Below are 22,925 nucleotides of genomic sequence, written 5' to 3'. Positions count from 1 at the left end.
TTACAATCATCAACAACCATAGAAGCATACAAAGCACTATCCATGACAAAACACACAAGGTGTCAAGGATCACACTCAGGTAATTAAACCACAGCGAGTGTACCCGCTCTAATACCAATTGAATGCTCGAAAATGTGTGAAAACACACGAGCTATTTAGACCCCCAAATTAAAGTTATGGCTCACTTGATTTTACTCTAACTTAATACTAAGTGCGGAATAGAGTAAATGGGAGTGGACAAACAAACAAGCTACTCTAACCCATATTCATAATAAAACAACAGTAAAATGAAAAGTAAAAGACTAGGGAAGAGAGATGCAAACACAAAGACAACACAGTGATGTGTTATCAAAGAGGAAAACTAAGTCCTCGGCGTAAAACCTCTCCGCTGCCCTCTAAGCGATAATCAATCCACTAGACAATCAGTTGGGATACATGGATTAGCAAGAGACCCTCCAAGCCTAATCTACCCGCTGTACCTAAGCCCTCCAAGCTCCTACTTCAATAAGACTTCTCGGAACCGTGTCTTGTCTAGATCTTCGGATCTCGTAATCCACCCGATTGCATCCGCCAAGCCTCACAGGCTTCTTTTGGCAATTCCCCAAAGCTTCCCGAGCTCCAAATCACTCTCTACGCTCTAAAAAGGTCTGGGTTGTGTTTAGGTACAAATCTCCTCTCAAGGTATGACAATGTGAAAGGGAAGGAGAAGAGGCTACAAGGATTCTTTACTAAGGATAAGTAACTCTCTCTCTAAAAGATGGGTGTGTGTGTTGTAGAAAACCTATCTAGGGTTTTTCTCTCTGAATGGCTTCCTCAACTTTTATGGATAATGTGGGTATATATAGTGTAGGTACAAAAAGTGTGTATTACATAGCACAGTCTATTAAAACAGAATGTTTCGTGAGTGTCTCGTGGAAGGCTTACCCGCAAGCTACTCGCAAAACACAGCTGTCTCCATTTGTCCTAACTCTTCGCATTCCAGTCATGTGCAGGGCACATGCATCATTTCGCGGGGTGCTTAGTTGTGAGCTATTCGCGAGAACTCTTCTGTCTTCAATTGCTTGAGTCTTCACACTCTCTCTCTTTATTACACAACCCTTACAATTAAATCCCACAATAAATACAAGGTACAAAAGATTGAATAAAATTACAATCAAATTTGGCACAGAATTAAAGCCAACAAAACACATAGTTGTAAATTAGAACTTTACATAACGTACAAAATGCAATTAATCCATCCACTTTCAAGCTGCAAATTCCCTCTCAAACTTTGATTTTGACATTAAATCCTAAGTTTGGCATCTAGATGAAGCTGCAAATGAAGAAAAGAAGAAGTTCAATATTGTTTACCCAATAAGAAAGAAGAAAAAGAAGAAGCCTGAAACTGGGAAAACAATTCCAAAGGATAGATTAAGCAGTCTACATAATTCATTGAAACAATCCAATATTAAATCCTAATTTATGGTCAAGTGCAGATTTCTTCTTGGCATTCTCTATTCTTTAAAAAGACTTTTGAGAGAGGGCTTAGTTTTTTGTTCTTTTGAGTCAAAGTAGTGTAAATGACAATAATCAAACACGTTCAAGGCAATTCATCAAATGAAAAAACACCCAACTCACATTTGCACCAAATCTAAGCTGCCTAACTCACTGGCTTGATGAAAGAAAGTCCAAAACCTCAGCTGAAATTTTTTTACTACAAAGAGCCCAATACTTTTAGCTGGAAAAAAAGAAAAGAAAATGGAAGCCTAAAACTCTTCCCAAACCTGTATAAAAAAGAGGGAAAAAAAAACGAATGAAAGAAAGTGTTCAACAAAGTATCCTTCACAGTAAAATATATATTAGTGTAAGGGCATGTTGTACAGCCCCTCATTAGTCCTACTTGCAGGAATGCTATGTATAAAATACAATATCACTCCATTTAAAATCAACTCCAATTATCTTTTATAGAATTTAAAAAAAAAAATATATATATATATATATATCATATGTTACAATGGTGTCCATCTAGAAACAAAATATCAAGCACATAGTATGACACAAAACATAGAAATTAGCAGAGATCAAAATACTTGCAGCCAGTAAACTATTTAATAGAATTTACAAATTACAAATTTCTCAAATGAGCATTAAAACCAAATTATGCTGAAGTAGAAATTGTCCATCAAAAGAATAATGCCTGCAACAAAAAAGCTTACCATAGATATAGGATGGCAAGATGTAGAGAAATAAGTTTCAAAGAACAAAATGCCCATTGTTCCTAATTCCTGCTTCTTTGCCAAGTTTGCATTCTATTACATGTTTGAATATATATATTTTACATGTTCGAATATATACATATATATATATATATATATGAAAGTTCAAAAACGTGTACAAAAACACTTTTGAACGTTTAGACCCCCAAAAACCAATTTAATCAACACATGCAATATGTTAAACAACTAGTGTGCGGAAACTTAACATATGCTATAACATGGAATTGATTAAACAACTATCTAAGCCACATCAAAATAAACCACAGCAGATTAATGTAAAGGCAGAGATAGAGAGGAAGGAAGATGCAAACACAGCGATAACACCAGATATGTTATCGAAGAGGAAACCGAAGACCTCGGCGAAAAACCTCTCCGCCGCCCTCCAAGCGGTAATCAATCCACTAGAAAATACAGTTGGGATACAAGGACAGCAATAGACCCTCCAAGCCTAATCTACCCAATGCACCTAAGCCCTCCAAGCTTCTTGCTCCAACGAGGTTGCGCCGAACCTTTTTCTTTTCTAGCTTTCCGGATTCCGCTACTACACCGTAGCATCAACCAATGAATATTGGCTCCTTCCTAACTGCTTCCCAGAACTCCAAACGTCTGTCTCACAGAGATGATAATGGTGAGAACCAGGTTTGGTATAAAGGCCTCTCAAGGATTTGACAATGGAGAGGAAGAGAGTGAGGGAATTTGATGAGACTCTAAGGTAGAGATTGTGGGTGAAACAATCTGGTTTTTCTTTAGGGTTTCTCTCTCAAAATTCTCTCTGGAAGCTCTCTTTCAATCGTGGGTTAAAAGGGTATTTATACTGAAGAGGAGTGGAATGCGAAACGTCAGGTTTTTCCAAAACAGGGGTGGCTCGCGGCTTGACCTCGCGGCTTGACTAAGTCGCGAGTTCCAGTCGCGAGTTAACCGTATGGCCAGTTGTCCTGTTTTGTCCTGTAGTGCTCCAGCTAGCATGACTGTTCATCTTCCAGCATGCTTGGCACGTGTGCATCTTCTGGCGGGTTGAAGCCGCGAGTCCAGTCGCGAGTCCCAGCCGCGACACTCTGTTTTCTTGCACACTCTTGAGCAATCTTCACACTATCTCACTCACTACCCTTACAACAATCCCACCTAAATACAGGGTTACTAAATGCTGAATTACAAGCAAATTTGGCACGGAATAAAGCCAATTAGATGGTTGAATAAATTCAACCTTACAATCTCCCCCTTTGGCTATTCCGTGACAAAACCCTAAAACAGACTCTAGACTTAACATGTGAGTTGGGAACAGTTGATCAAAACTCACTCACACCTAATTCTAGAAGCTGTGAAGCACTTGAATCATATGAACATAAACTCCTGAAACACAACAATACATCATGATCATTGTAAGCAGAAAATTATAAATGCATATGAAACAGGCAATATAAGATCAAGCATAAGATGGAGTTAATGAACAAACCATGGCTTGATCAACCAAGTGAACACCACAAGGTAGTGATCACAATGTTCATTCACACTTGGAATGAACACAAGGACATACAAGTTAACAAGCACAAGGCAAGACACTTGTATGTACAACACTCAACCAATGCATAGCACACAAGGCATATGCATCTAGGAACAATCCTACAAGGGCACAAGAGTGACAGTACAACAATCACAATGCAGAACATTTAGATTAAAGTACTGATTTCAACATAGCATAAAGGCTGCACTTAAGCATGGTACAAACCACAAGGCCTACAAACTATGCATAAAACATAAACCCTCAAAGCTTACAAAAGCATGTGGGTACAAACTAACAAAAACCTGAATAACATCATTAAACATATATAAAAGTTTATCCAAGAGTATATGAAAAGATTTAGAAACAGTTATACACCAAAACCCAGTGTATTAAAACCATAAAAACCATAAAAACACTAATTACTCCCCCTCAACAAATTACTCCCCCTTAAGAGCTGCTTTTCTGCTTTTCAATTATCAATGAACGTTCTCCCCCTTTTTGACATGGAATGGCCAAAGGGTCACTTGTCATGCTGAGTTGTGAAGCTGTCAAGTGTAGCAGCCAAGACATCAATCTGATCTTGCATGGCTCTCATTCTGTCAGAATGCTCAGTCTGGACTGCCCTGATCCCATCAAAAAAATTGCTCTAGCACAATTGATTGTGGTCAACTTCTTAATAGGATAAAGGTTAAACATCATGATTATGGTTAGAACCCTCATGTCCACTGGAAAGGCAGTGGTATTCAAACACTTCCCTTCTCTCTGCCCACCTATCCTCTGTTGAACTGTTTCAATAGAGACACTCCTATCCTTGAAATTGATAAACTCCTCATCATCCAAGCCCTCAAGCCCTAGTACATCATCTATGACATGTGCATCCAAAATGAATTCTTTCCCTCTAACCCAGCAATTTAACTCATTCTCCTTTATCACAGCATTTGAATAAAATTCTCTAATCAGGGGTTCACACACCAAAGGAAAATCACTCAAAAGTTTGTCCCATCCTCTTCCTTCAAAGCAACTGGGAATAAAAGTTTGCCTTAAATCTTCCAAATCCACAAATCTCTCTTGAATGATTCCTGCATTCAAGAAGTTATCCTTGTATCTCTCAAAATGATGAACTGACCTAAACAATCTAGGATCCATCTTAAGTCTTTTGTCAGCCCTTTTAGCAGTAGATTTCTTCTTCTGGGGTGAAGGAGCCATCTGTGAACAATCAGAAAAGGCCACAACAACATATAACAATATATGTGCATAACCAGTCAGTACCATGTAGTTAACAGAGAGAGATATCAATCAAAACAAGTGAACTTCAAACACTTAAACAGCAAGCAATTTGGTTCAAACATATGGATAAACCAAGCCTAGGATAGGAAACACATGAACAACATGGTGAAGCTATCCTGAAGGCAAATAAATGACATTGAGGCAGATTATGGAAGATGATATGACATACACACAATATATTGAGCCTAACAGAATCTTCCCACAGATTAACAATTTAAGACATGCAACTCTAGCAAAGGAAAACTCACAACCTCAAACAGAACCAAGAGTAACATCAACAGCTCAAAGTTCAGATTGAAATGAAGGGAATACTTAGCTAAGCACAAGAGCAATAGGAATAAGACTATCATTAACACAACCTATATCAACAACATCCACACGCAAAGCAAGAACAAGAAGCAGAGACCGAAACTCAAACCCATTTCAAACACACAATCAAATGCGAAAAATCAAGGGTAAAAGCACAAAATCAAGTAGAAAAGAGTGAAAAACAGAAAACCCATACCTGGAACTCGACGATTTTGGGCTGTAAGAATGCAACACAAGAGATTGGAAAAGGGAGCACGGAGTGTTTGGGAGGGAGAGTGTTTAGAGAGAAGATGAACAGTCACAAAAATTCGAGGGAAAAACTGAAAAAGTTTAAAAACTGCTCCTGTTTCTGCAAAACACGCGATTTTCGCGACTGGTTCAAGTCGCCACACAGTCGCCAGCTCAAGCCGCCAAAGCACACAAGAGGAAAATTTTGAAAAATTTTTCTAAGTGTTTTTCGCGACTGGAAGGTCTACCCGCGAGTGAGTCGCGAGCTAAGCCGCGAAAATCTCTGAGTGAATCTCGCGACTGGACCTTCCACTCGCGAACAAGTCGCCAAAACTGACCAGCGAAGATGCGACTGAGGCTCGCGACTTGACACACCCGCGACTGAGCCGCCAAAACAGGACAAAACTGTATTTTTGAAATTTTCAGATTTTTCAGCAAAACACTTTCCAAAAACACCTAAAACACTCAAAAATCTTTTTGTGCTTGAATTAACAAAGATTGAGCATGTGAAAACACATTTTATCAAGTACAATCACACAAATGAATATGGCATTTATCGAACATAAACTTGTGTGTTGTGTGTGGATAACAACAATGAGATAGTCCTTTGTCTAATGTGAAGCTTCAATGATCAATTCAACCAAGGCATACACAATTAGCACTAGATCATGTGACCAATCTCAATTATAGAAATATGAATATATGACTTCCCACATAACTTGATAACATAACTTGGAGCCTTTCATATGACTCCACTTTCAGCCATAACATTTGATCTTTTGAGGCAATCATCTCTCATTGTGAGAGGGATAGACAACACTTTTCTTTGAAGAACAGGCCTTTGGCCTTTTTGAAAGAAATTTCACTTTTGATATAAGGTCGCTTACCCTTTTTCCTAGTCAAATACTAGAATGTGCGACAGGCTTTTGCAGCTCAATATCTCTTTTCATTTGGAGATTTACATTTAGTGAGCTCTTTTTAGCAAAACAAAAAATAAAAAATGGGAAGAGATATAGACACAAGACTATGCATGTTTCAAGATCAACAAAACCATTCACTAATCATTCATGACAAGTTTGAAGATCTATTTACAACAATCACATAGATTTCAAGATTTTTCCCATAGTGATATGAGTGCATGAAAACAAGCAATGCTCGACAATGCACAAAGCCATTAGCACAAAGGTACAAGGCAAAACGAGTTTCAGGACAAAACTCAACAAAGTCAATCAAGCTTTTTGATTCTCAAATTTTTTATGTGAATTTTGGATTTTTGACTCAAGAAACAAAAAGATTGATAAAACACAATAAGGAGATATTCACAAGAAGACAAACAAACAAACGAAATCAAAACCAACAAGCATACCAAACAAACATAGTCACAAAGCATAGGAAGTATTAATGCATGGACATGTTGTAATGCTTATGCATGAGTACCCCTTTTCACCCACACGACACTTGCGTTTGGGGTGATTTCCTTAGAGGATTGGGTACGGGAGTTAGGGCTTTCAAACCTTCGTGAGAAGCTTTCCAAGCAGTTGGTGAATGCACCAATCATCTTCATCACGTCCATCATTCCGGGATCTCCATGTTGCTCTTTAGGTTGATCACCTGCCCAAGTTCTCCTATCAACTCTTGGTCCTCCTGACCTTTGAGGAGTAGCACTGTTCATTGCCCTCAGCTTTTGGCAATTTGGTCGAGTGTGCCCTTGAAGTCCGCAATAATGACACACATACATTCCTCTAGGACCTCTTTGTGGTCGTGGACGTGACTTGGCACGAGACTCGGACCTGCCCATAGACTGATTCCGATGATTCAGCATCCGTTGGTCCACCAAATTCTTCTTTTTCTCCACCTCGAGGTTCACACTCGTAGAGTCAGCTACACCTGGATCTTTGGACTTCACAAACTTCACTTCTTTGGTGACATTTCCAGTTGAGCTACTTCCTCCGGTATATCCCAGTCCGGATTTGTCTGAGAAGCTCTTTTGAGATGATATAACATCATCAAGCTTCTTGGTGGTGACCCTCTCTATTTTTGCATTTGCTTGAACAACCTCATTCTCAAGGAATCTCACTTTAGTGTAGGCTTCGGACAACTCACCATTAAGATTTTCAATCTCGCATTTGGCCTCCCTATAACGGATTAGGAGACTTTTGTAGTCCTCCTCAGCCTTCTTCATCTTTCTCACAGCAGCCTTGGCCACCCTTGTGTATTCACCAGATTTCTCCAAAAGTGAGTTGTAATTTTCTTGAAGAGTAGCTGTGCTTTCTTCTTCTTCAGCTTCAGATTCTTCAACAATTCCTAGTGAGTCATCCTCACTATGTTCTCCAAGGTCTTGAACAAGCAAATTCAATTCATCCGAAGACTCAACATGAGCAATAGTCATGAAAGCTGAGTAGTTCCCTTCTCCATCACAGCTCTCTTCAGATTCTGAGTCGGACGAGTCTGAATCACTCAAGGTTGTGGCATACACCTTGCCTTTCGACTTCAAATAATTAGGACATTCCTTCTTGAAGTGTCCATGTCCGTTGCATTCAAAGCAAACAACACCTTGTGTGGATTGGGATTCTTTTCCATCTTTTCTTTTGAAATCCCTCTTCTCCCTTCCAGAATTTTGGAAATTTCTCTTATCATCAAATTTTCCATTGTTTTTGAATTTCAAAAACTTCTTGAAATTTTTAACAAGATAGGCTACATCCTTGTCCACCATATCTTCTCCCGACGAGCCTTGATCTTCCACCTTCTCATTAGTGGTCTTTAGAGCAATGGATTTACCCTTCCGTTGATTTGGCAGCGACATTTCATAGGTCTGTAGAGAACCAACCAGCTCCTGCACCTTGATGTCGTCAAGATCCTTGCTCTCTTCAATGGCTGTCACTTTAGCACGGAAGCTTTCTGGCAATGATCGAAGGATCTTCCTTACAATCTTAGAGTCCTCCATCTTCTCCCCCAAGTTAAACTTGCTGACAACCACTTCATTTAACTTCCCATAGAACGAGTCGAAAGACTCATCCTCACTCATCTTGAGCTCCTCAAACCGAGTGGTCAGCATTTGTAACTTGGTATCTTTCACCTTCTTCGTGCCTTCATAAGTTGTTTCCAGAATCTCCCATGCATCTTTGGCAATAATAATGTGAGAAATCCTGTGAAATTCATCTGGAGACACACCACAGAAAATAGCATTTAGTGCTTTACTGTTAGCATTAGATGCAGTAAGTGCTGCCTTATCCCATGTGGATTTGGCTGCTTCAGGTTTGGTCCAACCCATCTCAATAGCATCCCACACGGATTCATCAATAGAGCATAAAAAGGCTCTCATACGAACCTTCCAAAATGCATAATTACTTCCATCAAAATATGGAGGTGCATTAAGGGATTGAGACCTATCCATCTCAAAAAGAAAGGGAGTCAAGGATCACACAATGGTAATGAAACCAAACAGATGTGTACCCGCTCTGATACCAATTGAAAGTTCAAAAACGTGTACAAAAACACTTTTGAACGTTTAGACCCCCAAAAACCAATTTAATCAACACATGCAATATGTTAAACAACTAGTGTGCGGAAACTTAACATATGCTATAACATGGAATTGATTAAACAACTATCTAAGCCACATCAAAATAAACCACAGCAGATTAATGTAAAGGCAGAGATAGAGAGGAAGGAAGATGCAAACACAGCGATAACACCAGATATGTTATCGAAGAGGAAACCGAAGACCTCGGCGAAAAACCTCTCCGCCGCCCTCCAAGCGGTAATCAATCCACTAGAAAATACAGTTGGGATACAAGGACAGCAATAGACCCTCCAAGCCTAATCTACCCAATGCACCTAAGCCCTCCAAGCTTCTTGCTCCAACGAGGTTGCGCCGAACCTTTTTCTTTTCTAGCTTTCCGGATTCCGCTACTACACCGTAGCATCAACCAATGAATATTGGCTCCTTCCTAACTGCTTCCCAGAACTCCAAACGTCTGTCTCACAGAGATGATAATGGTGAGAACCAGGTTTGGTATAAAGGCCTCTCAAGGATTTGACAATGGAGAGGAAGAGAGTGAGGGAATTTGATGAGACTCTAAGGTAGAGATTGTGGGTGAAACAATCTGGTTTTTCTTTAGGGTTTCTCTCTCAAAATTCTCTCTGGAAGCTCTCTTTCAATCGTGGGTTAAAAGGGTATTTATACTGAAGAGGAGTGGAATGCGAAACGTCAGGTTTTTCCAAAACAGGGGTGGCTCGCGGCTTGACCTCGCGGCTTGACTAAGTCGCGAGTTCCAGTCGCGAGTTAACCGTATGGCCAGTTGTCCTGTTTTGTCCTGTAGTGCTCCAGCTAGCATGACTGTTCATCTTCCAGCATGCTTGGCACGTGTGCATCTTCTGGCGGGTTGAAGCCGCGAGTCCAGTCGCGAGTCCCAGCCGCGACACTCTGTTTTCTTGCACACTCTTGAGCAATCTTCACACTATCTCACTCACTACCCTTACAACAATCCCACCTAAATACAGGGTTACTAAATGCTGAATTACAAGCAAATTTGGCACGGAATAAAGCCAATTAGATGGTTGAATAAATTCAACCTTACAATATATATATATATATATATATATATATTTAAAATCAATAGAAATAAAGGGGAAAATCCCTAAACTTACCATTAAATTATGATATTCATTGTAACGCAATTACATGCCTCAATCATTGTGATTTGTGAACTCTTTGACCTTTACATCACAACCCCAGGAAAAATAATTAAAAAAAGAACATAGGAAACCAAATTATAAAGAGGAGCAACATGTGAAAAATAACACCTAGTATGAATTTCAAATTAAATACATAGATAACTATCACAATCAAATTTATAAATGATTGAATTATAGTATTTTTATGAACTGCATCAATAACTAATAAGCATAATTTTTGAAAAAAAAAATTAGTTCAATGAACAAAGCAAGTTAAATTATTGATAATGAGGAGATATCTAATAGAATTTTAATAACAATAATTAATAGTTCTTATGTGATTATTTAATATTAAAAAAGTCTATACTGACATACCACTTATAGTTTCATTACAACCTAAACTAACTTGGATTTGGTTAATAACCCAAAAAAAAAAAAAAAAATTGAATTCTAACCCAAATACCTTAATCAAAACCAATCCAATATTACATTACATTACCTTACTCCAGTATTTTAGAAACCAAACACAGCCAACCCAACATGAATGATATGTAAGTATTAACATAAAGAATCCAGGCCAACTGGGGAAAAAAAAATCACAATTAGATTTTTTTTAGGGTAAAAAACAGTGCTTTTGGTAAAAAATTGTGATAACAAAATGGAAAAACTACTTGATGAGGGAACATTGTTGCCACCAACATCATCATTATCGCCATACCCAACTACAGACATGTCTTCTTTACATTGAAACTCCATTCAAAATTAACACCCATTTATAACAAAAACTACTTCCTACTTGAATAATTAAAAAAATTTCCTTCATCACCTTGGCAAGCTTTATAAACATGCAAGAAACATCTAGAAATCCTACTAAAAAAGAGCTAATCTTCACCACTTGTTTCACAATGCATGTCAAACCTTGCTTGAACCCTCTAACATTCAGCCTGTGTTTATCTTTTCTATACTTTCTTTCTTCAAAAATATATTGGAAAATCCTGACTGTGAACAAATAAGTAGATCACAGCCACAATAACTGAGCCAAACACCACATCATTTTTTCTCATATGCTCAATTTTTTTCAAAATTGGCACTCTTCTTCTTACTAAATTTTGAGATCTCTTAGGTAACCCACTCAAGCATTGTTTTATTTTAATACTCTTCACTTGTAAGCAATCACTCAAACTTGTTTTCATAACTCATGTTTGTTTCATAACTCATAGCTTTCTTAGCCCTGCAACCCATAATAATAAAAAAAATTAAAAAAAAAAAAAAAAAAACTTTACTGGTAGTAGCAATTTTTTTGGATATGGGTACTCATTTAAACTCTAATTTTCTTTTCTATGAAATGCTTCCTTAGCTGTACATATCTAATTGTGTTTTCTGGATAAGCAATAAGTAGTTCAAAACTCCTAGCTATCATGCTTTTCATAGGAATAACCCACCAAATTGTTCAAAAAGTTTTTCATAGGTACAAACCATAGTAGAAAAGTACGAAAGCAGTAAAAGATAATAAACCAAAATACAAAACTCAAACAATATGAACTATACAAACAAATAACTATAATAACTCTTTACATTGGAATGGTAAAGGTTGAGCATAAGAAAATAAATTCATAGCTATTAATAATTATAGACATAAACACATTCAAAACTTTGTTTTTAAATAATTCAGTGACAGGAGAATACAAAAGGCCACAGATATAACAAAAATGGGATGATGATCATTTGACAATCCCAACTCTTTTTTACAAATCAAATAGAAGAAGCAAATTAAAAGGAAGCAAAAACTTATAAAAAGATCTAAGTTTGGCAGCTTTTTAGCAGCAATTGCATGATGGTAATCTTGCCTACCATATCGACTTTTGGGTGTTTAAAACTTTTTTCTACACCTACACATCAATATTAGTATCAATCTTAACTTTGGAGCAAATAGTAGATCACTAATTTTGTTGGTCCATGATTGTAAGAATTTACAAATGAAATAAAAACTAAACTTCTAGCTTACTATTGTCATAAGGTAAGGCAGTATTTATAACATTTGAATTAATATCAATATCAATCGATCATTTTTATTACTAATGTCATAAATGATGACATGGTTTGTCTTTATAAAGGATGGATGAGCATAATTCTTTAGAATGCAGCTCCTAATCTACAAATGAAAATATTAACTACAAAATAAGATCATTCTTATCTCATTAAAATCATTATAGAAGGAAAAAAAGAATAATTGTTTATAATATTTATCTTTCTGAATCAAATAGGGAAATAAACACCAAACAACAAATTTATTTTAGAAAACAATAAAGCTTCTATGAGAAATTCCATAAAACGTACTCTAAATTTTCTAGATTTAGCCTATCAACTACTCAAAACACAGATTTTAGAAATATATATATATATATATATATATTGGGCAGTGTTGGTGTAGTAATCTAAAGCTTTTTCTTATCTTTCTTATTCTCTCTCTCTCTCCTTCACTCTCCTCTATCTCCCTCACTTGCTAATTTGGCATCAAGCTACTATCCCAACTCTTATAACCTGCATTTAGTAGGTAAAATTTTCTAAGTTGTTTTCCATAGTATTTTCAAATTCCATCACTTTTTCTAGACTAATTTCTCTGCTTGACATCACCCCCTGTTGCAAAAAATATTCTGACCTCACTATAAACCTCCCTTGAGCATTTATTATCCACGTACTCTTATCTGGTGTATTCCTTATTGAGTTAGGATTTTAACAATGGGTTGGGTAAGTACACTTTGGGGTGTGGAGCTATGCAGTTTTGGCATGTAACAAAAATGTAGTTACCATTACCATTAGAACAATATTTTTAACGTAAAGACCATCAATTACATGAAGTTGGGTTGATGTTTGGGTAGAAAATGCCTGAGAAGTTCTTGGAGGACTGTTAGCTATGGGGAAAAAAAAAACTGTGTACATGTTATGTAATATTACCAATTGCATCACATTTGGTTCAAAATTCATTTTATCCACCATGCTAATATCTTCTAGACTTCATCCTTCTAAACTTTTGTTCATATTCATTGTTGATAAATGAATAAATCATTTATGTTTATCATGATATGTGGTGGGGAAAATCAAATCCAAACATCACATATTAAGTCTAAGAGGGATTTCATCAAACATGTCGAATGCAATAAAAACAAATATGTAGAACAGTGCAAATTTTTATCTGTAGTCAAAGAAACCCAAAAATTCAAATCGGGTCCAATTTAGTAACATCACAGATACAACAACAAACAACTAAACATAGAAAGAGTATCTGAAACAGGAAAATTAACAATGTTATGCTAACCTTGTGTGTATGAAGTTGCATAAATGAAATAAACAAAGCATGAAAAGGGGAAGAGTTTCCTTATCTTTTGCCCATTTTTGTTGAACGAATGGCAACAGAGGATGATAACCTTTTTGTTGAGATACAACACCAAATTGATCCATGAAGATCTGAAGAGTAAAGACATACACCCAAAACGAATTGAACCCAAATATCCCAAAAAATAAAAAATAAAAAATAAAAAATAAAAAAACCAAATCTAAGATGCATAACTGATATTAAAAACCATTATAAACCAAATCCTAACTCAAAACCAAATCTAAGTCAAAACCTGAATTCAATCCAATCTAATGAAAATACCAAGACCTAAATCATATTTGCCCCCAAATTTAAATAACCAAAAAATGGAAACCATACCAGTGGAGAGTACGGGTCTGATAGAAGTAGATGCGTGATTGTCATCTCAGTTTTTTCCACTCTCCACTTTCTATTTTTGACTAGATTTCTCTTTGTCGTTCGCTCTCTAGTTTTGCCACAATTATACACTCCCACGTTTAGATTAAAAAAAACACTCCAATGCCACAAAAATACACTATAATTTATCTAATAACCTTCTTCTCTAATGACCTAGATAGCAAGCCAAAAAATTTTTTTTTTGAAAATTGAAATTCATTAAAGCAAAGAAACAAAACCTAGAAACTAAATATTCCTAATAATAATTTAGTTAGAATTTGATACAAAACTCAGAAATATAAAATTCCTAATTTGATCTTCTAGGTTATTCCATGATTTCAACGAAAATCCCTATGAATGCTAAAAAATGTGTTAAAACACAAGAGCTGTTTAGACCCCCTAATTAAAAGTTACGGCTCGATAGATTATACTCTAAGTTATACTAAGTGAGGAATAAAGTAAATGCGAGCTAATAAAAAAATAAACTACTCTAAGCCATATTCAATATAACACAACAGTAATATGAAAGCTAAAAGAGTAGGAAAGAAGAATGCAAACACAAGATAACACGCCGATGTGTTATCGAAGAGGAAACCAAAGTACCCGGCATAAAACCTCTTCGCCACCCTCCAAGCGGTAATTGGTCGACTAGACAATCAGTTGGAATACATGGGTTAGCAAGAGACACTCCAAGCCTAATTTACCCGATGCACCTAAGCCCTCCAAGCTCCTACTCTAACAAGGCTTCTCGGAACCATGTCTTGTCTAGCTCTCCGGATCCTGTAATACGCCTGATTGCATCTGCCAAAGCCTGGCTTCTTCCAATGCTTCCCAGTAGCACCAAAACGTCACTGAACACTTTGAAAGGGTGTGGTAAGTGTTTGGGCTATCAACCTCTCAATGGTATGGAAATGGAGAGGTAGGAGTTGAGGAAAATCCACAAGCAATTTTGTAGAGAATTGTGGGTATAACAATCTCTAACTCTTAAGGTTTGTGGCTAGGGATTTCTCTCAGAAGCACTCCTCAACATCTGTGGGTAATATGGGTATAAATAGTGTAGGCACAGAAAGTGTCTATTAGAAATGAGAGTCTGGCAAAACAAAATGTTTCGCAGGTGTCTCGTGGGAAGGCCTTACCCATGAGATACTCGCGAAAACCAGTTGTCTCCATCTTGTCCTGACTCTTCGCATTCCAATCATGTGTAGGGCACATGCATCACTTCGCGTGATGCTTACTTGCGAGCTACCAGTGAAAACACTTCAGTCTTCAATGCCTTGAGTCTTCACACTCTCTCTCTCTCTCTCACACACATCCCTTATAAATAAATCCCACATGAAATACAGGGTATAAAAGATTGAACATAATTACAATACAATTTGGCACGGAATAAAAGCCAACAAAACACAAAGTTGTAAATTACAACTTTACACCCTAAATTAACTGCAAACATAATTGAAGACAATAGGGTAAGAGATTAGTTAAAAATTACCAAGAAAGAATGGTCTAATATCGAGAGTTCCTGGGAAAGGCTTTTTCTGTGCTTATGCTGAAGGCCGCTTGTAACGACCTAAGGAAAAGCGCTAGCCACATCTGCGCTATACCTCAAAAGGACTAGTCACAATTGAGGATCCTTGCAGTTGTTAATAAAGCCCAGTTCAACCCAGTAAATACCCGATGTGGGACTCATCGCACACCCACACACATCACACAATCAATCAAATTGGGGCATCACACCACTTCATCTTCCTTTGTCCTTATTTCGGAAAAAAAGTAGAATGAGAAACATCTCTTAATTTTGATCTTAGATTTAGCGGAAACTGAGAGAAAGGAATTTGAGAGATGTCGTCTGCAAAATCATGTTTTGAGATTTTTTGATTTCTTTTGCCCAATCGATGTAGTCTTTATCGTTCTGCCTCTCTCTGTTTCTTTCTCCGTTTCCTAGCCTCTTTCTCTATTTCTTTCTCTGCGTCCCAGGCCTCTCGCCTCTCTCTATTTCAATTTATGTGTAGTCTTTAATTTTAACCGATTATTTTTTTGTTATTTATAATGAAAGGTTTTTAAACGGTGTCATGGTATTGCCAAACAACATAATTTATTGCTTTTTAACTTATACGTGGTAGCATTTTAAGGGGCTTTTTTTTCCTAATGTGGCAGCACCTCCTTAAAGGCTTTTGCTATTATATATAGTATTAGATGAACATATATGACCTCCCATAAAAAAATGATTACATATCTTTGAAATTTTTTCATTTGGCTTCTTTACATTCCACAACATTTGATCATATTTGAATAATACATCTCATTTTGAGATCAATGCCTGAAATTTTTGATATTTCAATTTTGCGAATAAGCCTTTGGCTTTTTGGGCACCACGCATTTCAATACAAGTCGCTTTCCTTTTTTCCTAGTCAAATACTAGTATGTGCGCCGGCTTTTGCAGCTCATTATCTCTTTTAATTTTGAGATTTACATTGGTTGAGCTCTTTAAGCAAAAACATAAAAAAGTGTGGGAAGATATATAGGCATAAGTCTATGCATGTATCATAACCATCAAGACTATTGACCAATCATTCATGACAAGCTTGAAGATCGATTTACAACAATCACACATAGATTTCAAGATTTTTCCCACAAAGATAGATGTGCATACATAACAAGCTAAGCTCGTAAATGCACTACGCCATTAGAACGAAGGTACTAGGCCAAACTCACATGTGATATACATAACACAAGCGATTAAACTTTTTAGTGATTTTTCAATTTTATGGGTTTTTGAATTTTTCAACACACTAAAAAACAAAACATGTAAAGTAAGATCAACAAAAACAACAAGTACAAAACAAACTTGAAAAGAAACATGCTAGAAGCAAACTACCAAATCAAAGTCACAACATATAGGAAGAATTGATGCATGGACATGGTCAAATGCTTATACATGTGTATCCTTCTACACCCACACGGCACGTGCATTTGGGGTGATATCCCTAGAGGATTGGATACTAGAGTTGTGATTCTTAAACCTTTGACTAAAGCTTGCTAAACATGATGGTATTTATTATCTTTATCACATCACCAAAACCGGAATCAGCTTCTTACCCTTTTGATTGCTTGGCATTCCAATTCCCTTTTCCTTGTCCTCTTAGCCTTTGAGAATCTGCTTTCTTCAATGCGTGAAGTTTATAGCAGTTAGGTCTTGTGTGTCCTTTAACTCCACAATGGTGGCAGAAGTGTTGAACTTGAGGACCTCTTTGAGACTTTGGAAGAGATTTCCCTTTAACCTTGGGTTTGGCCACATATGGAGTTTGAGGTTTTGTCAAAACCTTTTGAGCAGTTCCATTTGGCTTCTTCTCCACTTTTACATTCTAAACACTTGGTCCTGCTACCATTGGTTCCTTAGCTTTAACAAATTTCATCTCCTTGGACACATTGGCACTTGAACTACTCTCTCTGGAATATCCTAAGCCACTTTTGTCAGAAAAAGGCTTTTGATGTGCAAGCACCTTGTCAAGTTTCTTGGAGGCAACGTGCTCCACTTTGGCATTAGCTTGAATCACTTCTAGCTCAAGAAACTTGATCTTGGAGTAGGCCTCAGTTAGCTCTCCATTCAGCGCCTCAACTTCACACTTCGTTTCCTTGTACCTTACAAGTATGCTCTTGTAGTCCTGTTCAGCTTTCTTCATTTTTCTGATGGCTGCCTTAGCCACTCTAGCATACTCTCCGGTTTTCTCAAGAGAGAATTATAAGATTCTTGCAGTTCCTTGGTTCCTTCATCTTCATCATCGGATTCTTCCCCAATTCCCATAGACTCTACTTCGGTGTGCTCGCCAAGTTCTTCCACTAGAAGGCTCAAATCTTCTGATAAGTCCACGGGGGCAATGGTCATGAATGTGGAGTAATTTCATTCTTCGTCATAGCTTTCTTTCGAATTAGAGTTTGAACCATCTAAGTCACTGAAGGTAGTTGCAAAGACCTTACCTTTTGCCTTCAAATAGGTGGGGCATTCTTTCTTCACATGCCCATGCTCTTTGCACTCAAAACACGTGACCATTTCAGATGGTGAGGAATCTCTTGAATCCTTCTTCTTGAAGTCTTTCTTATCCTTCTTGAACTTTGAGAATTTTCCCTTCTCAAAAGACTTTCCATCTCTCTTGAATTTAAGGGACTTACGGAAGTTCTTGGCAAGGTAAACCACATCCTTTTCAACCTCATCCTCATCCGAGGAATCTTGAGCTTCCAATCTCTCATTGACTGTCTTGAGAGCAAAAGATTTGCTCTTCCTTTGAGATGGTAGAGATAGCTTATAAGTTTGAAAAGAACTGATGAGTTCTTGAATTTTAATCTCATCAAGGTCTTTGCTCTCTTCAATGGCAGTGACCTTTGCAGGGAAACTCTCCGGCAATGAGCGTAGAATCTTCCCCATAATCTTGGTGTCCTCTATCTTTTCTCCCAAGTTGAATTTCCCAATCACCACTTCATTTAACTTCCCATAAAATGAGTCGAATGACTCATCTTCAGCTCCTCGAAGTGTGTGGTAAGCATTTGCGACTTGGTGTCCTTCACCTTTTTGGTGCCTTCATAGGTCGTCTCCAAGATTTGCCACGCCTCCTTGGCAATTGTGAGATGAGAGATCCTGTGGAATTCGTCAAGAGAAACACCATAGAAAATAGCATTTAAAGCCTTGCTATTAGCTTTAGCTGCCGCAAGGGCTGCCTTATCCCATGTGGATTTGGCAACCTCCAACCTAGTCCATCCTATCTCGACAGTGTCCCAAACACTCTCATTAATAGAATATAGAAATGCCCTCATATGGACTTTCCAAAAAGCGTAATTGCTCCCATCAAAGTATGGAGAAGCATTAAGCGATTGAGATTGGTCCATTTCAAACAGGGTTTAGGATCACACTTAGGTAATGAAACCACAGCAAGTGTACCTACCTTGATACCAATTGAAAGTTCGAAAATGTGAGAAAACACAAGAGCTGTTTAGACCCCCTAAATTAAAAATTATAGCTCGATTGATTTTACTCTAACTTAAACTAAGTGCGGAATAGAGTAAATGCGAGCGGATAAACAATATAACTACTCTGAGCCATATTCATCAAATCCCAGCAATAAAATGAAAGTTGAAAGAGTAGGGAAGAAGAATGCGAACACAAGATAACACGTTGATGTGTTATCGAAGAGGAAACCGAAGAACTCGGCGAAAGACCTCTCCGCTACCCTCTAAGCGGTAAATCGATCCACTAGAGAATAAGTTGGAGTACACAAATAACAAAAAACCCTCCAAGCCTACTTTACCCCATGTACTTGAGCCATCCAAACTCTTGCTGCCAACTGACTTCGCCAAGCCTTGTGTTCTCTAGCTCTTCAAATCACGCAATTCAACCTGCTTGCATCCACCAAACAAATGGCTTCTTCCAATGCTTCCCAGTAGCACCAAAACCTCACTTTACACTCAGGATAGGTGTGATAAGTGTTTGGGCTATCAACCACTCAAGACTTTGGAAATGGAGAGGTAGGAGTTGAGGAAAACCACAATGGATTGTGTAGAGAATTGTGGGTATAACAATCTCTAACTCTCAAGGGTTGTGGCTAGGGTTTTCTCTCTAAAAATCACTCCTCAACATATATGGGTAATGTGGGCATATATAGTGTGGGTAGGGACAAGGTGTATCAGATATGAAAAATTGGCAAACCTAAATGTTTCGCGGGTATCTCGCGGGAAGGCCTTACTCACGAGACACTCGTGAAAACAAGCTGTCACCATCTGTCATGACTCTACGCATTCCAGTCATATGCTAAGCATATGCTTTACTTCGCAGGAAGGCTACTCGCGAGCAACCCGCGAAAACTTCTTTGGTCTTCAATTGCCTTGAGTCTTCACACTCTCTCTCACACACAACCTTTACAATAAAATCCCGCATAAAATACAGGGTACAAAATATTGAACATAATTACAATCAAATTTAGCATGGAATTAAATCCAACACAAAATAGTTGTAAATCACAACTTTACAAATATCCCTTGCTCTACCAAACTTTGTATTACATAAAAATGGAGGTTTCCCTTGTATAGTGGTGATATTCTCACTAAAGGAGGGACCTTTTCTCTACCTCACTTCCTTACAAACTCGCTACCCTTTTCTTTATTGTTCTATCTTGGTTCTTACCCTAATAGTCCAGCAACATGTTCCTTTTATAGTTTGAGGAATAATGCTAGGTATACGATAGATGTCACATTATGATTCCCCCATTTGGACCTTAATATAGCTGTTGTACTATGTAGAAGCTGGAGGAGAGAGAATGAGCATGCCAAGGTCAGTATAGCAGTATGAAAAGTAACCCTACCAGTACATGGGGAATCCTATAGTGGTGTTGTCACAGGACACACACATTGTATCTTGAGAAATCTCGTATTCATGAAGTAGCTTCTTCATCTAAAGAAGTTGTGTGTAGCAGCTCCCAGTAGCTATGTACTCTGCTTCCGCGGTAAAGAGGGACACCGAATTTTGTTTCTTTCTCATCCAAGAAACAAGATTGTTACCAAGGTAGAAACAACCACCTAAAGTACTCTTCTGGTCATCCACACTCCCAGCCCAATTTGCATCTGAATAAATGGCAAGGCAAGCATTGGAATCCTTTGAGTACCACAAGCCATAATCCAGTGTGCCATTGACATTTTGTATGATTCGCTTCACAGTAGTCAAGTGGGATTCCTTTGGAGTGGTCTATTTGCTGTAAGATAGAGTAAACTCCCACTGATACTCCTATACAAAGTTGGACTCACTTCTTGTAATGGCCCCACCCCAACTGTGTAGATATTGTCCACTCTGGGGTCCATACCCCTCATGGTTTTGTTCTTCCTCAGGTTGCGCTGGGAAAAAGGCCTCTACACATTGAAGGGAGGTTATTCCTTATAAACACATTCTCATGTGCTTCCCTAGGCGATGTGGGATTCCAAGGAATGCAAGACCCCCTTTTTAGGTCACTACAATCCACCCCCCTTACGGGCACACGCGTCCTCATGTGTGGGGCCCACACTTTCGGCTAGGGCATGGCTCTGATACCATTTGTAACGACCCAAGGAAAAGCGCTAGCTACATCTGCGCTATACCTTAAAATGACTAGTCACAATTGAGGCTCCTTGCGTTTGTTAATAAAGCCTAGTTTAACCCAGTAAATACCCGATGTGGGACTCATCACACACTCACACACATCACACAGTCAATCAAATTGGGGTATCACAATGGTAAAACTCACTCACACCTAAATCTAGAAGCTGTGAAGCACTTGGAACATATATACCTGTAACCTGAAACATTTGTACAAAACACATTAGACCCTCAAGGTAAATCAAGTGATAAAAGGACAAGTATAATGTAACTAGTAGAATGCAATCAAGAAAACATGTTGTAAAACATATGAGCAACTTGATCATACACCAAAATAGTCATATGGAAATTACTACAATGATCATATAGCAAAGCAAATGATTATCCGAACATGCAACCAATAAAGCACAATAGCTAAAGATGTATGCATGTCCAACACATAAACACGATGCGATGAGAGCAACAAAGCATAGATACTAGAGTAGTTATTGGTTTATTGCGCTTCGTTTACTCTTGTTCTGCACTTAGATAAGTTAGAGTAAAAGCAATCTAACCGTAATTTTTAATTGGAGGTCTAAATAAGCTCTTGTGTTTTCACACATATTCGAGCATTCAATTGGTATCAGAGCAGGTACACTTGTTTTGGTTTCATTACCTAAGTGTGATCCTTGACCTCTTATGCTTGTTGCCATGGATAGTGATTTGTATGCTTCTTTGGTTGTTAATGATTGTAGCATGCCACGTGTTTGTGAAAATGCCTCTATGAGTGTTTGTCCTCATGATTATGATGCCATGTTACATGAATCTTTGGGTGTTGTTGATATTCCTAACATCAAACTTGTGAAGAAAAAAGATAACAAATTTCATAAGAATTTAAGCAAGTTATTTTGTGAAAATGATGATTTAATTGCTAAGCTCAATGAATCCAACAAATTGGTTGAGAAATATAAAAAACTTTCTGAAAATTCTCTTGAAAAGATGAAAGAGTTTGAATGTTTGAATATGAATTTGGATGCTAAACTTGTTTTTTCTAACAAACTTGTTGATGAGCTAAAATGTGAAAATGAATCTCTTCAGATGCATGCCAAGTGTTTGATTGCTGAACCTATTGCTAAATAGGATGAAAATATTTATTGAAATCATGCTGTGGTGCCCAATTTTGTATTTATTGTGTGTTCTACCTCAAAGGAAAAATTGGTGTACATTCCTCCTTACAAAAGAAATCAAAAGGTGGAGAGAATGGCTCTTAAGCCAAAGCCTCCATTTAGGCCTCAATATAAGGTTTTGGATGGATCTAAGTTTGTTCCAACTTGTCACCATTGTGGTGCCTTTGGTTATCTTAGGCCTCATTGCTCTAAATTTCAAGCTCTTAAAAGAATCAAAAGAAAAGATAAACTTGATCCTTTTGGAAGTTGTGCTATAAAAGCAAAACCGGTTTTGGGGGAAAATGGTAAGTTGTTGAAGAAAGTTTTTGATGTTGTAAGGTTGAATTTAATCAACCATGTGTTGGCTTTATTCCATGACAAATTTGCTTGTAATATAGCACTTAGAAACCTTGTATTTAGGTGGGAATCATGTAAGGGTAGTGTGTGAGAGAGTGTGAAGAAATGCTCAAGACAGTGCAGTGAAGCAGAGACTCGCGGCTAGGACTCGCGGGTGGCTCGCGGCTTGCAAGCCGCCAAAAGTTGCTCACGTGCAGAGCATGCAGGGGAGTTGAACAGTCATGCCACCTGGAACACTACAAGACAAAAATCCAGACTGGCCATTAAGTTAGCTCGCGACTTGAACTCGCGACTCAGTCAAGTCGCG

General features: G+C 37.8%; 1 long non-coding RNA gene across 1 annotated transcript; it reads right to left on the bottom strand.

Annotated features, from left to right (window-relative positions):
• Positions 1–1,218: 1,218 nt before the first annotated feature.
• On the bottom strand, positions 1,219–14,082 carry LOC126725898 (uncharacterized). Its single transcript, XR_007655630.1, has 4 exons — positions 13,970–14,082; positions 13,574–13,722; positions 10,231–10,299; positions 1,219–1,312 (listed from the first exon to the last, which is right to left on the bottom strand). It is a non-coding gene; the product is annotated as an uncharacterized LOC126725898 (long non-coding RNA).
• Between the last annotated feature and the right edge of the window lie 8,843 nt (positions 14,083–22,925).

This window comes from Quercus robur, chromosome 5 (assembly GCF_932294415.1).
Source record: "Quercus robur chromosome 5, dhQueRobu3.1, whole genome shotgun sequence".
Lineage (NCBI taxonomy): Eukaryota > Viridiplantae > Streptophyta > Magnoliopsida > Fagales > Fagaceae > Quercus > Quercus robur.
This window is presented reverse-complemented; position numbering and strand designations above follow the sequence as displayed.